At 38.7% G+C, this 15,679-nt stretch overlaps 1 long non-coding RNA gene and 1 other non-coding gene across 4 annotated transcripts in view; both read right to left on the bottom strand.

Moving 5' to 3' along the window:
- Window positions 1-4,444: 4,444 nt before the first annotated feature.
- The window catches only part of LOC105716829 (uncharacterized), a 44,197-nt gene continuing 32,962 nt past the window's right edge, over window positions 4,445-15,679 (bottom strand). For all 3 annotated transcript variants that reach the window (XR_010345622.1, XR_010345623.1, XR_010345621.1), the window contains 2 exons: window positions 13,504-13,651; window positions 4,445-5,135 (listed from right to left, as the gene is read on the bottom strand). This is a non-coding gene — a long non-coding RNA (uncharacterized LOC105716829). The remainder of the gene's footprint in view (window positions 5,136-13,503; window positions 13,652-15,679) is intronic.
- Window positions 13,942-14,105, bottom strand: LOC135278198 (U1 spliceosomal RNA). The gene has a single exon (XR_010345747.1). It is a non-coding gene; the product is annotated as a U1 spliceosomal RNA (small nuclear RNA).

The following is a 15,679-nucleotide window of genomic DNA, read 5'->3' as shown; positions in this document are numbered from 1 at the left end:
AATCCTAGTCAGCTCAGAGGCACTTTAAGTATTTTACTTATGACCTAAGTAGCTGGGCAGGATAATAAGAACAGACAAAGCGAGCTATTTTTCAAACTTGTAAACTCTCATCTTAGACTAAATTTCTTTGGTTCGAGTGAGGGCAACTAAGCAGTGGAGTGGGGGAGGAGGTAGCAGGGAGCTGACAAGCAAGCGTCGGCTATCGAAGCAGGTGTCTAGTAAGTATATCCTATTTTTTCTGTAGCTTGCTGACCTAAACCAATTCAAGACACTTTGTCTTGGAAATGGACTACTGTATACATTATTTCCTTCAATCATTAATGATTCAGAATATCTAACAAGCTCAATCTCCGAAGTCTAGTGTACTTTGTTTTCATCTATTAGCCTTTTTCACCCACATTTCTGGGAAGCAAATAATTTTATCCTTTACATTTCTGATATGATACATTGCACTATTATGCAGCCATCAAAAACGATGAATTCGCGTCCTTTGTAGGGACATGGATGAACCTGGAAAACATCATTCTCAGCAAACTGACACAAGAACAGAAAATCAAACACCACATGTTCTCACTCATAGGTGGGTGTTGAACAATGAGAACACATGGACACAGGGAGGGGAGCACTATACACTGGGGTCTGTTGGGGGGGAGAGGGGGGGATAGAGGGAGGTGGGGAGTTGGGGAGGGATAGCATGGGGAGAAATGCCAGATATAGGTGAAGGGGAGGAAGGCAGCAAATCACACTGCCACATATGTACCTATGCAACAACCTTGCATGTTTTTCACATGTACCCCAAAACCTAAAATGCAATAAAAAAAAAAAAATAGGCTTTCATTTTCTCCATGATAGATTTTAACCTCATCTCGTGTGTATTTCCTGTGCTCTTCTTTACCTCTTCTACCTCCACTTTGCAGTGTCTTCTCTTATAGTTCCCAACCAGCCTATTCTCTCCTAAGGCATTCTGTACCTGTCTCACAGCACTTTCTCTCCACATTCTATACTGAGGATTCCTAACAGATTCCAAAATTTCAGTTCTGAGCCTGAAAGTAGATAGTTTTCAGATAGATACTTCTCCTTACAGTTTAGGACATTTTCCTCAACTTATTCTCTATTACTTTCCGTGGGCTCTGCCTGGGCATCCGTCTCAAATTAGATGAGGTTTTGGAGAGTCATCGAGAGTCAATGTTTGCCAAGAGGTAGGATATATAAATTTCCAGGGCTCTGGCTGATACTTTTCTCACATCCACACCCACTGAACAAGTTGCTCATGTCAGCTTCTAGCACAGTTGGTGAAGATAACAGATACTCATCTATTGGAGCTCACCTGCACCTTAGGCAGTAGAAGGGCATGTGGTTTCTTCCTGGCTGTATTACTTGTTTCTTCTTTTCATTTTTTTTTACTTTAAATGAATTGAATTTATTAAAATTTGTCTTCTTCAGCATACTCTTCTCACTAAACTTTTAGTTCTGAGTTGATAGCAGTCATGTCCAATACACTTTGACATCTGCATGTCACACCTCAAAAGAGTAGCCTATCTTTTCTCTCTTCAATTTTCTTTAACATAAAGAGCATTTAGTTACTGCAGCCCTATTTCAGTAGCTCATAAATTACTGAAAATAGATGCCTATTAATTTTCCTTGGAAGCTGAATTTGTGGAAAAATGCTTAATATGTTTGGAAGGTGAATTATGATTTAGCAATCTTTTCATCTCCCCTAAGAAATGTATATAGTTAGAGAGTGACGGAATAAAAGCAAATATTTGCACAGCAGATACTGAGAGACATGAAGACCACAATGGCAATATGGAGCTAACATGCTTTTACATAAAGAATCAACCATAGCTGTCCTGTCTTTAAAGGCACGTAGTTTACCTCATCAGTTAATCTTCCTTGTATCTACCCTGAACATATCTCCAAGTTTAGTGACAAGGGGTGGTAAAGTTGGATATTTTGAGAATACTACTCCATGGAAAGGTGATATGTAGATCCCTTCTATTGATTTTGAAACCTAGATTGTTCTTTCTCTAAAGAGGTTCTCCCACATTACCCAGTGAGCCCTTAAAAGCTAACACTGTATCTTATTCTTCTTCGTAGATTATATCCCTAGCACAGAGTAGGTATTCCAGTGCATCCAAAATGTTTTTGAATATAGAAATTAATAAACAGTATTAAAAATGTGGGTGTTCAAAATATTTGCTGAATAAAGAAATAAATTTGCCATTTATTACAGAAAAGTTATTTTTATCCCTCCTCTTCCTCACCTGCAGACCACACTCTGCCTCCATTTTCAGAATCAATCACTATCTCAAATACATTTCATTAGCTTATTTGTTCTCTATCACACTCCTAAAATATAACTTCCATTAAGGAAGGGAGTTATGCCTAATTTGTTCATTGCTAAGGACAGTCAAGCATATAGTGAATGTACAATAAATATATATCAAACCAATAAACGTAAGAATAAAGAAATAAATGCTGGAAGAACTTAAATCTCAGTAGTCAGGACTTAGCTACAAGTCACTCTTACTACTTTTTTGGTCCATAAATCCTGCCCTAGTACCTGAGTTTCCACCTCTTCCACTCTCTTCTATATTACAATTTTATTTTTGACTTGGTGAGGGGAAGAGACAATTTTCTGGGGGCTCAAAATTTATGTTTTGGGGGAAGTTCTGCCTGTAAAAAAAAATTACAAATATCAAATTAGAAAATTACAAATATAGGCTGGGTGCGGTGGCTCACGCCTGTAATCTCAACACTTTCAGGAGGCCGAGGTGGGTGGATCATGAGGTCAAGAGATTGAGACCATCCTGGCCAACATGGTGAAACCCCATCTCTATTAAAAATACAAAAATTAGCTGGGCATGGTGGTACGTGCCTGTAGTCCCAGCTACTCAGGAGGCTGAGACAGGAGAATCGCTTGAACCTAGGAGGCAGAAGTTGCAGTGAGCCGAGATTGCACCACTGCACTCCAGCCTGTCAAAAGAGCAAAACTTCATAAAAGAAAGAAAGAAGAAAGAAAGAAAAAAAAGAAAGAAAGAAAGAAAGAAAGAAAGAAAATTACAAATATGAAATAAATTTCTAATTGGAAAAGAAAAAATTACCAATTAATAAACTGCAGGAGACAAGCATAGTTTTTAATTTCCTTTAGTTTCCTCATGAAACAGACCAACGAGAGCAGCTAACACAAAAAACTAGAAAAATATTAAACAGAACAAGCTTTCCTAAGAACAATTTAGAGAGGATAGGAACCAATTACCAATAGATTCAAGACCCACATTGTAAGAAGAAACAGAGGGAAGGCAAGGTATTGTGTTGTCCCAAGAGTATAAGAACCCCCAAATCACCAAGAGATACTCACGGGACTGGAAAAACTATCTATCTATCTGCCTGTCTGTCTGTCTGTCTGTCTACCTACCTACTTGCCTGTGTTAGGCTGTTCCTGCATTGCTATAAAGAAATACCTGAGCCTGAGTAATTTATAAAGAAAAGGTTTAATTGGTTTGCAGTTCTGCAGGCTTTACAAGAAGGATGGTGTTGGCATCTGCTCAGTTTCTGGTGAAGTCTTAGGGAACTTTCAATCATGGCAGAAGGCAAAGGGGAAATAGGCATGTCACATGGTGAAAGCAGGAGCAAACGAGAGAGAGAGAGAGAGAGAGGGAGAGAAAGAGAGAGTGAGTGTGCAGGGTGAAGTGCCGCACATTTTAAAATGACCAGATCTTGTGTAAACTCACTACCATGAAGACAGCACAAAGTCATGAGGAATCCTCCTCCATGATCCAAACACTTCCTACCAGACCCTACTTCCAGCATTGGGGATTAAAATTCAACCTGAGATTTGGGTGGGGACAAATATCCAAACTATCATTATCTATCTATCTATCTATCCATCTATCTATCTATCTATCTGTCTATCTATTGACATCTATGCACACATCATGTCCATAATTAAAAATAAAAAACTAAAGTAAAATTAAACAAAATAATAGACTGGACTCTTTTATAAAAAGAAGGAAACATATTCACAATCCCTAACTGGATAAATCAAACCTATACTGAGCATAGTTCAGCAACACAACAAAACCAAGTAGAATAAAAAACTATTAAAGTTGTATAAGGACTAAAAAACAAAATCAGTAAAGTAGAATTGCATAATTATACATAAAGAGATACATTACACCTTGGAGAAATTGCAGGTTTGGTTTCAGACCACCAAATAAAGCAAATATCACAATAAAGTATATAACCTTTTTATTTTGGTTTTCCAGTGTGCATAAAAGTTATGTGTATACTATATTGTAGTTTATTAAGTGTGTAATAACATTGAGGCTTTAAAAAGTACATACCTCAATTAAAAATACTTTATAGCTTAAAAAATGAGAAATCTGCTAATGACCATCTAGTCCTTTTATTCTCAGCCTTTAGTGAGTCATAATCATTTTGCTGGTGGAGTGTCTTGCCTCAATGTTCATGGCTGCTGACTGATGAGGGTAGTGGTTACTGAGGCTTGGAGTGGCTGTGGCAATTTCTCTACACAAGACAATGATGAAATTTGCCGCATTGATGGACTCTTCCTTTCATGAAAGATTTTTCTATAGTATGCAATGCTGTTTGACAGCCATTTCATCTACAGTAGAACTTCTTTCAAAACTGTGATCAATCTTCTCAAACTCTGCAGTTGCTTGATCAACTAAGTAGATGTAATATTCTAAATCATTTGCCATTTCAACAATGTTTCCAGAATCTTCACCAAAAGTAGATCCATCTCAAAAAACTGCTTTCTTTGCTTATTCATAAGAAACAACTCCTCATCTACCCAAGTTTTATCATGAGATTGCAATTGAATCACATCTTCAACCTCCACTTCTAGTTCAAGTTTTCTTGCTATTTTCACTACATCTGCAGTGACTTCCTTCACTGATATCCTGAACCCCTCAAAGGCATATATGAGGGTTGGAATCAACTTCTTCCAGCCTCCTGATAACGTTGCTATTTTGACCTCCTCTCATGAATTACAAATGTTTTTACTGGCATCTAGAATGGTGAATTCTTTCCAGAAGGCTTTCAATATACTTGGCCCAGATCCATCAGAGAAATCAATGTCTATGGCAGCTGTAGCCTTATGAAATGTATATCTAAAAATAATTAAGATTTTGAAAGTTGAAATTACTCTTGTATCCATGGACTACAGAATGGATATTGCATTAGCAGAACTGAAAACATTGATTTCCCTGTACACTCCCATTAGAACTCTCGGATAATCAAGTTCATTGTCAATAAGCAGAAATATTTTGAAAGGAATCTTTTGAACAGCAGTTCTCAACAGTGGGCTTAAAATATTCAGTAAACCATGCTGTAAACAGATGTGTTCTCACCCAGGCTTTGTTGTTCCATTTAGGGCATATGCAGAGTAAATTCAAGCATAATTCTTAAGGCCCTAGAAATTTTGAAATGGCAAATGACCATTGGCTTCAACTTAAAGTCACCAGCTACATTGGCCCTAGACTTTGAAGCTGGGCTTCACAGAGGGTCAGCCTGTTCTTTGAGAAAGGCAGCATGTGCTTTGAAGCTTTGAAGCCAGGCACAGACTTTTCTCTAGATATGAAACTCCTAGGAGCCATCATCTTCTTCCAATATCAAGTGGTTTTATCTACATTGAAAATTTGTTGTTTACAGTAGCCACCTTCATCAATTATCTTAACTAGATGGTTCTAGATAATTTGCTGCAGCTTCTACCTAAGCACTTACTGCTTCATTTTGCACTTTCGTATTATGGAGATGGCTTCTTTCCTTAAACCTATGAGCATACTTCTTCTGTGAGCCTAAAACTTTTGCAGCTTCCTCACCTGTCTTAGCCTTCATAGAATTTAAAAGAGTTAGGGTCTTGCTCTGGATTAGGCTTTGTCTTAAACAAATGTTGTGACTGGTTTGATCTTCTGTCCTGGCCATTAAAACTTTCTCCATATCAGCAATAAGGCTGTTTTTCTTCTTATCTTCATGTATTCTACTTGCTTATTGGACTAGCAGTTTTGATTTTCTTCAAGACTTTTGCCTTTGCATTCACAATTTGGTTAATTTTTTGGTGCAGGAGGCCTAGCTTTCAAGCTTATCTTGGCTGTTGTCATGCCTTTGTCACTAAGCTTAATCATTTCTATCTTCGGATTTAAACTGAGACATGCGACTTTTCCATTTGCTTAAACACTTAGTGGTCATTGTAAAGTTATTAATTAGCCTACTTTCAATACTGCTTTCTCAGGGAATACAGAGGCTGGAGGAGGGAGAGGGAGATGAGGGAATGGCAGATAAGTGGAACAGTCAGAACATACACATTTATCATCTAAATTCTCTGTTTTATTTGGATGTAGTATGTGGTTCATGGCTACCAAAAACAGTTATAATAGTAACTCAAAGATCACTGATCACAGATTAACATAACAACTATAATAATAATGAAAAAGTTTGAAATATTGTGAGAATTTCAAAATGTGACAAAAGACACAAACTGAGCACATGCTGTTGGAAAAATGGCACCAAACTTCTTGGTTGATGCAGGGTTGCCATAAACCTTCAATTTGTTAAAAAAAAAAAAAAAAATCTGTAGCACAATATCTAAAATTGTACAATTGCATCTGAAGCACAATAAAGCCAAGTGCAATAAAAACAAGGTATGCTTATATCTATATATAAAATCAACCCTGATAATCAAGAATATATACTTTCAAATGCATATGAATCAGTCATGAAAATTAGCATTCCTTGATATCCAAAAACCCTCAATAAATTCCAGGCTAGAAACAATACAAATACTATTTTCTGACATTATGCAATAAAATAAAAACTTAGTTAAAATAAAAAGTTCTTTTTATATGAAAAAATATTTAGAACCCAAATTTTAAAAAATAAATTTAAAACTTTTAAAAGCAGTGTCTAGGATGGGCATGGTAGCTTACCCTGTAATTCTAGCACTTTAGGAAGCCAAGGCAGGCAGACCACTTGAGCCCAGGTGTTCAAGACCAGCATGGGTAGCATGGCAAAACCCCATCTACACGAAATACGAAAATTAGCCAGGTGTAGTGGTGGTCACCTGTAGTCCTTGCTACTCAGGAGGCCGAGGTTGGAAGATTGCCTGAGCCCACAAGGTCAAGGCTGCAGTGAGCCATGATCATGCCACTGCACTCCAGCCCCAACTTGGCTGTGAAGCCCTAACTGTCTGACAGAACTTAAATGTTCTCCTAAATTATAGGATATCAGGCATTCCCCTGATTGTACAACCTGCAATTGACTCTTACAAATGTACATTTTCCAGTCAATGTAAAGGAATGAATGGTGAGTGGTAGGATTTCTGGATCTTCACCCAGAAAACTTAGTACCAAATACATCACAATTAGCTCTCAGAGCTAACTGTATAGCTGCTGTAACAAACTGCCACAAACTCAATGGCTTAAAGCAACACGTATTTATCATCTTACAGTTCTGGTGGACAGAAACCTGTAAAGAGAAGCCTGGGCTGAAATCAAGGGGTAGACAAGGCCATTTTCCTTCTGGAGGCTCTGGGAGAGAATCCCTTTCTTTCACTGCCCAGATTCCATGACTTGTGGTTCCTTCCTCCATCTTCAAAGCCAGCACAGTTGGGCAGGTCATTACCACAAGACCATCTCTCTAGTTCCTTCTCTCTTCTGCCTTCCTCTTCTGCTTATAAGAACCCCTGTGTCTACCTGGATTATCTAGGATAGTCTCCACATCTCATGGTCAGCTGATGCAACTGTATTTCCATCTGCAACCTTAATTTGCCTTTCTGTGTAACCTGACACTGACAAACTTCAGGGATTGAGGTGTGGACATCTCTGGGTGACCGTTATTCTGCCTACAGCAAGCTTTTAGAGGACAGAGCCATAATTTTACAAATCAGGAATCTGAGATCAATAAAAGTAAAATGATCTGCCTAAAATCACACAGTTAGCTTAATCTTGGTTGAATATAGATTAAAATCGAATACTCCTGTCTCTTAAACCAGAATGATAGTCTCATAAAAGGCCCAATACACATTAGATACTATAGTCTTCCTGCAATACAAGAAGATAATACCTCATGTACAGTACATAGAACATTTTTAAAGTTTAATACACAAGCAGATATTTGACATATACTTAGCGTTCAAATTGAAAATGTAATGTCTTATTAATGTTTTTAGTATTCTAGGTGACAGTGAAGATGACAGCAACACAAATTATGGGATTGAGATTGTAATAAATATTCCTATTAGTAAAACTTGAAAATATAAGCCCTGATATAAAAAGGAAGTTGTTCTTTTATTAAAAACACATTGAATTTGTACGTCTAAAGGGACTTCCTGTCACAGCACTGAAATTCAATGTTTGATCTTTAGGTTCAAATTTAAGCTATTACACACCTCACTTGCACATACACACACTTGCTTTTTTATGTTAATAAATGTCTAGCCTTCTTTTTCCTGGAAGGGTTGGTGTTCTTCACTTTGGGAATGTCATTAGAGACACCTCTCCCTTTTGCAGTGAGGTGGCAGAGAATGTTAGTTCTTGGAAATTAAAGAGCAAGGGGAACCAGGGAGGTCATACATTCATCTGCATGACACTCAAAGACTGACTTTTACAGACCTCTTCAGTGATTTGTTACCTTCTATTTTGACTGCAGCGAAAAAAAGGGCGCTGTCAACCTCATTTAGAAGGTTAGTCCACGTCTCTACTTGTTAGGTGCTCTTTTCTCTTGGTGTTTTTCTTCTTTTATTATAACTCAGTGCTCTTGGCAATTACCTTTCACTTTCATTCATGTATTGCCTCATGAGCTTGTCTGCATAATTTTGATCCATGAAGAGACCCAATTAGCTCTGTGTTCCCCAAAGGGGCCTCTTTGGAGAAAGATAAGGCTGGCAGAGAAAGGGAATTAGACTGACTCAGTGGCGGAGTTTGGGGCCCAAGATTAAGAATGAATGAGATTGCTCTCTCAAGAACAAACTGTTGACTGAGGTTGGATACCTACAAATCTCTGAAAACTTCAGGCTCTCTGAGCTCTGGATATTATCCAGGTAGAAAAACAGTTGTGAATACAGAGGAGTGAAAAAGACTCTGTGGGCTAACCAGGAAAAAATTTAACATAATTCTACTGCAGATCATGAGGTGCTTGTCTAAGCTCTGAAAAGATACCTTTAAGTTTAGAAGAAACAAAAGAACACATTAGTTCCAACATGAGTAAGAGGAAGAGATGAGGCAGTGAGATAATTTAGTGAAGGAGTAAAGTTCTTTAAGGGTAGCAACTCGTTTTTTGTCATAATACCAGCACCACAGAGTGTTGCAAAGCCCTGAGTTTTGTAAACCTAGGAAGTTTGATTTCCTCCCTCATCTGTGAAGAAAGTAAGGTTTATAGAAGGAAAAAGGACTTTATGGTCATTTAAACCCTGGTTTGAAAATCACCCTAACACTCATGAGCTTGGGGGGGGTCTCAAAAGATATTTAACCTTCCATAGCCTCAACCCTCTCAGTAACAATGGCAGCAGGCAGTGGTGTCCCACATCCAGCTTGTTTTGCTGATGAGAAAATATACAGGCACCTGGAATCACCCCACATGAAATATACAAAGCTTAGGATTTCAATTTTTAAAAATAATCATTCTATTTCTTGCTCTCTTTCTGCTTCAATTTTTCCCCCTTCATAATGGGACATTATTAGAGGTAATAGAGTAAACGGAAGCATAGTTAAGATGACAATATCCTGCAGACTACCGTGACTACTGTGGAAACTTTCCAAAACTCTTTCCACTGCCTCTGTTCATTCAGTTTCCATCAAGATAGTCCACTGCTACTTCCCACACTTAAATTTATATTCCACATTACCATATCAAAGCCGATAAAAATATTTCTCAGCTCAAAATAAACGCTCTTCAGCATGAAATTCAAATCCATCTACAATCTGGTCCCTGTCTACTTCTCCAGCTCAGAGATACAAGACTATTTTTTTTCATTCATTCAACCAATATTTATAGGCTACCTAGCATAACAAGGTACTATAGTAGGTTTTAGGTGATTAAATTTGAAGATTTTGACAGAAAAAAATAGGTGAAATTAGTTTTATAGATTTAAATTTCCATCATGCCCAACTTATTTTCTAAAATAAATATTAATGATACAATTATTTGTAAAAGCCATATCAGGTATGTAGTATCTCTATGTCATTAATGAAGGCAGAAAGACTCTGAAAAACTAAGTAAATTTTCCAAAATGAACAGAGTAGAAAAAGCCAAGTAGAATTTGAATTATATAATTTTAAATTTTGCAGTTTTTGTTTTTGTTTTCCATTGAGCTTTAGCTTATTTTAAAAATGCTTTTTATCTGCACCTGCTCTAGTGAGTTTTAACAAAGACTTTTATGTTTTCAGAAATAATTTAAGTGACAATGAATCAAACATTTGAAGATGCTTTTTCCTACCTTCTATATACCAATAATGGAATTTCCTGCCTTAGCCAGAAACCACTGAATGATAGAATTGAGCAATGTCATTCTTGCATCTTTATAACTATTTTCTGGCCTAGAGTTTTTTATCATTGGGAGGTTCAGAAACATTATTTATATATGACGTTTTGAGGTTGGTAACCCTCTTCAGAAATTTTCTTTCCTTCCATTGCAAAGGAAAAGAAACTCTCTTTGCATACATTTTTTATCTCAAAAACTCTCAGGCATGTAATCAATTTTGACTTATCTGGGGACTGCTACATACATTGGAAAAAAACATGCCTCAATCACCTTGGTCAATTGCCCTAATTTTCAACCAAACCCAAGGAAGTTCTTAGTGATTTGAATCTCTTGTCAGAATGTTATCACTCATTACGCTGGCCAGGCTGGACAGTGACCTAATTATTACAGAGTTTATTTTGTTTTGATTTGTGTTCTTTGTCTCCTTGGGTTTCAGGGTAGAATAAGAATGTCATTCTCTTGCCAAACAAAGAAGCAAATGACAAATCAAGGATAGAACTGTGACCTAAGAAATTTTAAGGAGACTGCCTTTCTTCTCTAGGAGTCTTTCTATTTGAGGACATATTTTCATAGTTCTCTCTCTAGGGGACTACATCTGACTCATACCCAAGGCTGCTGACTCTCCTGAGCTCGAGTTCATCTCTGTCTTCCTCTGGTGGTTTTCCTTGGATATTTAGCTATTCCATTTTGTGTGTTCAGTTTTTGGATTGGTGTTTCTTGTCAGACTACCTGATACATCGCTGCAGTGTCAGCTTGAAGTTAACAACAGAAGGTGCTGCTGTGGCTGCCCTCACTGGGAATGCGAGGCATCTGAGGATGGCGGCCCACCATTTTCTCCTAAAGGGACCAGCCATCTAGGATATGGCCTTTTATATCTAACCCAAGCTCCCACACCCTCTTCATCCACCTAGAAATGCACATTGAGGTGAAGATACATGAATATACAGTCCAGTGCTGAGCTACTCCTAGTGGCAAAACCAATGAATCACTTTGTTGGTTGTCACGGATTTGCTTCCTACTCTGAGTATAGGACATTCCCAGTGTGCAAGCATTTTTCCACCAACTTCAATTTTGTTGTCACACATCTTAGGGTAGTTTCGGGCTGTGGTTGCAGTCTTCAACTTCATGTCTTTCATGGATTTCACACAGTTCCTAGTCCATAGAATGACTCCATGTGCATCATGTACATGGATTTATTTATTCACATGCCATTTTTATCATTTTGTATTTGGAGCAAGAGTGGGATGCTGTAGCCTATTTCAGTCTACCATCCTCAATAAATGAATTGAACATAAGATCTCTGTATGCTCAGGAATCCACAGACATCACCAACAAGCCTTGATACAACTCTTACTCTGCATTTGCCCTCAACAAATTGGGCAGTTGAAAAAATGTCTGTCATTAGGTCTACTCCAGGCTGATTCTGCATCCCATACCAGGGGAAGAGAAACAGAAATGAAGCCATAGTCTCTCATTTCCACAAGAATTGTCTCCCTTGAAAATGCTAACCGTGAAGCAAGTTCATTATGCACTGGCCACCAACTGTCTGAGTCTGGTAAAACAGAACACCCATGCACACAAGTTACATGATGTGGGATTGCTACTTATAGATAGGCATCAAGGGACCACAGAAGCCTAATATTTAACATGAGCCAGTTCCCCTAAGGATAAGGAAAGCTGCCCGGTGTGGATGGAATCTCATTGGCATGTGTGTCCCACTAACAATGTAGCTGAGGAACCCCAAAAGGCTGCTCACTCTGGGGGTGTATACTTTGAGGTCACATGATTTGCTGTGCTAAAATGCTGAAGGACGTCCTGTTCTGGGGGGACCTGGAAGAGAATTAAAGCTGTTCTGACCATTTCCGCTAGATCTAAGGTGCATTTTCAGCATATTCTATAGTTATCCTTGAGAACTACAATAGAGAAAAGGCAAAAGAACTGTCTGGATTCAAAGCCACCCAGAGTACAGTCCTGCGCTGATGTTTCCACCCAAATCTCATGTCGAATTGGAATCCTCAATGTTGGAGGCAGGGCCTGGTGGGAGGTGATTGGATCAAGGGGCCAGTTTTTCATTTAACACCATCTCCCTTGATGTTGTCATGGCAAGAGTGAGTGAGTGAGTTATCATGAGATCCAGTTGTTTAAAAGTATGCAGCACCTCCCCGCCCCCACTTCTTCCTCCTGCTCCAGCCGTGAGAAGATGCTGCTCCCTCTTTGCCTACTCCCATGATTATAAGTTTTCCTGAGGCCTCCCCAGAAGCCAAGCAGATGCCAGCATCATGCTTCCTGTACAGCCCGTGAAATTAAACATGAGCCAATTAAACCTCTTTTCTTTACAAATTACCCAGTCTCAGGTATTTCCTTATAGCAGTTCGAGAACAGACTAATACATGCACCAACTAAGTCAAGAGGTAAGTTTTAAAAAGAGTGTATACTCGTAAGGAGCTGAAACAACCCAAAAGGTATCTGTCTAATGAGAGTTTCCGGAATCACAGATCTTATCCACTACCAGAATGTACTGTTGTTTCCAAGGATGCAGGTAATCCCAAAACACAGGTAATGCAGGCAGAGACCCAAGACCACAGTGCTTCTCCCCAGATGCTTTCTTCCTACACCAGATGAGCTCTGGCCCAGATTTAACAGAGGCAGTTGCTCAGCAAGATATGTCACCACCTCATTAACATGTGAACTTCTCTGTTTTATACTCCTCGTTCCCTAGTTTATCCAACCTCTTCCAGGAAGGCACACCTCATAAATCTATATAGTCCAGATTTCTTTGCTAGAAACTGTGCTAGACCACCAGGCACATTCTGCTAAAAGCATTCCTTAGATAAGAATTCTGCTAACAGAAACCATTTAGTTTGATTGACAGAGGTCTAGCATTAGTATGTTAAGAGGAGATTAGACTGTGTCACCCGCCTTAGTTCTTCTTAGGAGTGTCTCTCCTCCCACTTACCCCTCCACCATCCCCCAAAAAGATGGATCAGAGACCTGTTGCTTACCTCCTTCCTCTCCAGCAAATAGCATGAAATTGAATATATCCTGTGGGCCACAATTGCATCCAATTCTAATTCAGCAGACTCTAGTAAGAAACTGAACTGTTGGTGTTGTTTTAATTTTTTTCCTCAAATCCTCTGCATACTGAAAATTCTAATAAAAAGCATGGAAATAGAACAATTATGAGAATCATTATTTACCTATACAGAACATATTTTCCTTTCAATTTCATTTCTGAAATACGTTATGCAAAGCTTCTTGTTGCCTGCCCCCCTACCACATACTATGCCACTAAATGTGTGAAATTCTAATTATTAGAATTTTACTTTTACAAATTTGGGCTTCAATGTTTAGTAAATAACGTATTTACTTAGAGAAAAACTGGTAATTCTTTTTTTTTTTTTTTTTTAATAACTAAGTTTTATTCTTAAGACATCAAGAGTCAGGGGAAAGCGCGAACGCAGTCCCCCACTACCACAAATTATGCAGTCGAGTTTCCCACATTTGGGGAAATTGCAGGCGTCAGCACATCTGGAGTGCAATGGATAAGCCTCGCCCTGGGAAAACCACCTTTGTGATCATGGTATCTCCCCTGCCAGGTAAGTAAAACTAGTAATTCTTTAAGTCAGATGTAGCAAATAGTTTCCATTTTGTCTGTCAACTCTTATTATTTTACAATGGCTACCTAAAACACTGAGTTAAGAATCCTGAAGCTAGTTATAGGTATAACAACAATAAAAGTACTATGAGTAATTAGTCATTCTGGTAATGAGCATGAATCTTACCACTCATAATCTAAGTTATTATCAAACATTTACAGTTTAGTGAGAATGAAGAGTCTTAAGTCTACTTCTTTTGATAGAGATGAAAACATGATCTTATGCCTCAGTTGCCTGAAACAGTTCCAATTTTTACCTGTTTGCCCAGTGTGTGTGTGTGTGTGTGTGTGTGTGTGTGTGTGTGTGTGTATATGCTGTGTGTATATATATATATATATTTTTTTATCAAAACCCCATTAATGGATTAATGTCATTTTAAAGGGCTTGAGGGAGGGAGTTTGCTCTCTCTTACTCTCTTAGCCTTCCACCCTTCACCATGGCATAACGAAGCAAGAGGACCCTTACCAGATACTGGCCCCTTGATTGTCAACTTCCCAGCCTCCAGAACTATAAGATATAGATTTCCATTCTTCATAAATACCCGGTCTGTAGTATTTTGTTATAGCAGCACAAAATGGACCAAGGCAATCGTGTCACCTAAAAGCTCACATTCACCCAGAACCTCACAATGTTGCTTTATTTGGAAATAGTGTTCTTTACAAATGTAATTAAGGATCTCAAGATGAAATCGCTCTGGGGTTAGGGTGGGCATTAAATCCAATAACTGGCATCCTTATAAGAGGAGAGGACACAGAAAGACTTAGATTTACAACGTGGAGACTGCCATGTGAAGTGAAGGCAGATTGACGTAACCCATCTACTAGCCAAAGAATGACAGGAATTGCTGACAACCACCAGAAACTCATGTACAGTAGGCAAGCCCCAAAATTAACTTAGCCCAGGATGGTCCTTGGCTTTACTCAGGAAAGAATTCAACAGCAAGCCAGTGGTGGAAGAAACCAGGTTTATTGAAGCAGCAGCACATAGCAGAATGGCTGCCCCTTGCATAACTGTGCTAACCCATTGGCACTGCGCCTACGGTAGCATTGTACAGCAAAGCGGCTGCTCCATAGGCAGAGCAGCCTGGAGTAGTAGTAGCAGCAGTATACAGCAACAGTAGCTGTATGGAGCAGCCACTGGAGCAGGAACAGTGGCCACCACTGAAGCCACAGCTGCAGAGGCAGCCCCAGCATTGATTGCTGGCTAGCTATATTTATATCTACTCTTAATTATATGCTAATTAAGGGTGGGTTATTCATAATTTTCTAGAAAAGAGGTGGGGAGTTCCTGGAGCCATATAAGGTCACTTCTCAGTTGTTGCCAAGGCATGTTGCCATGGCATTTGTAAACTGTCATGGCACTGGTGGGAGTGTCTTTATTTATGAACAGTGTGGGCACCAGAAGTCACTTTTCTCACCATCTGCTGGTTTCAGCAGGTTTCTTTACAGCATCCTGTTTTTGATCAGCAAGGTCATTGCCAGTGCTCAGAAAACAAGTTCTGCTGATCTCTCACTTCAAAACT

This window comes from Aotus nancymaae, unplaced genomic scaffold (genome assembly GCF_030222135.1).
Source record: "Aotus nancymaae isolate 86718 unplaced genomic scaffold, 86718_ANA_hifiasm-v0.15.2.pri h1tg000036l, whole genome shotgun sequence".
NCBI lineage: Eukaryota > Metazoa > Chordata > Mammalia > Primates > Aotidae > Aotus > Aotus nancymaae.
Note: the sequence above shows the minus strand (reverse complement) of the source record. Positions and strands in the feature narration are given on the sequence as shown.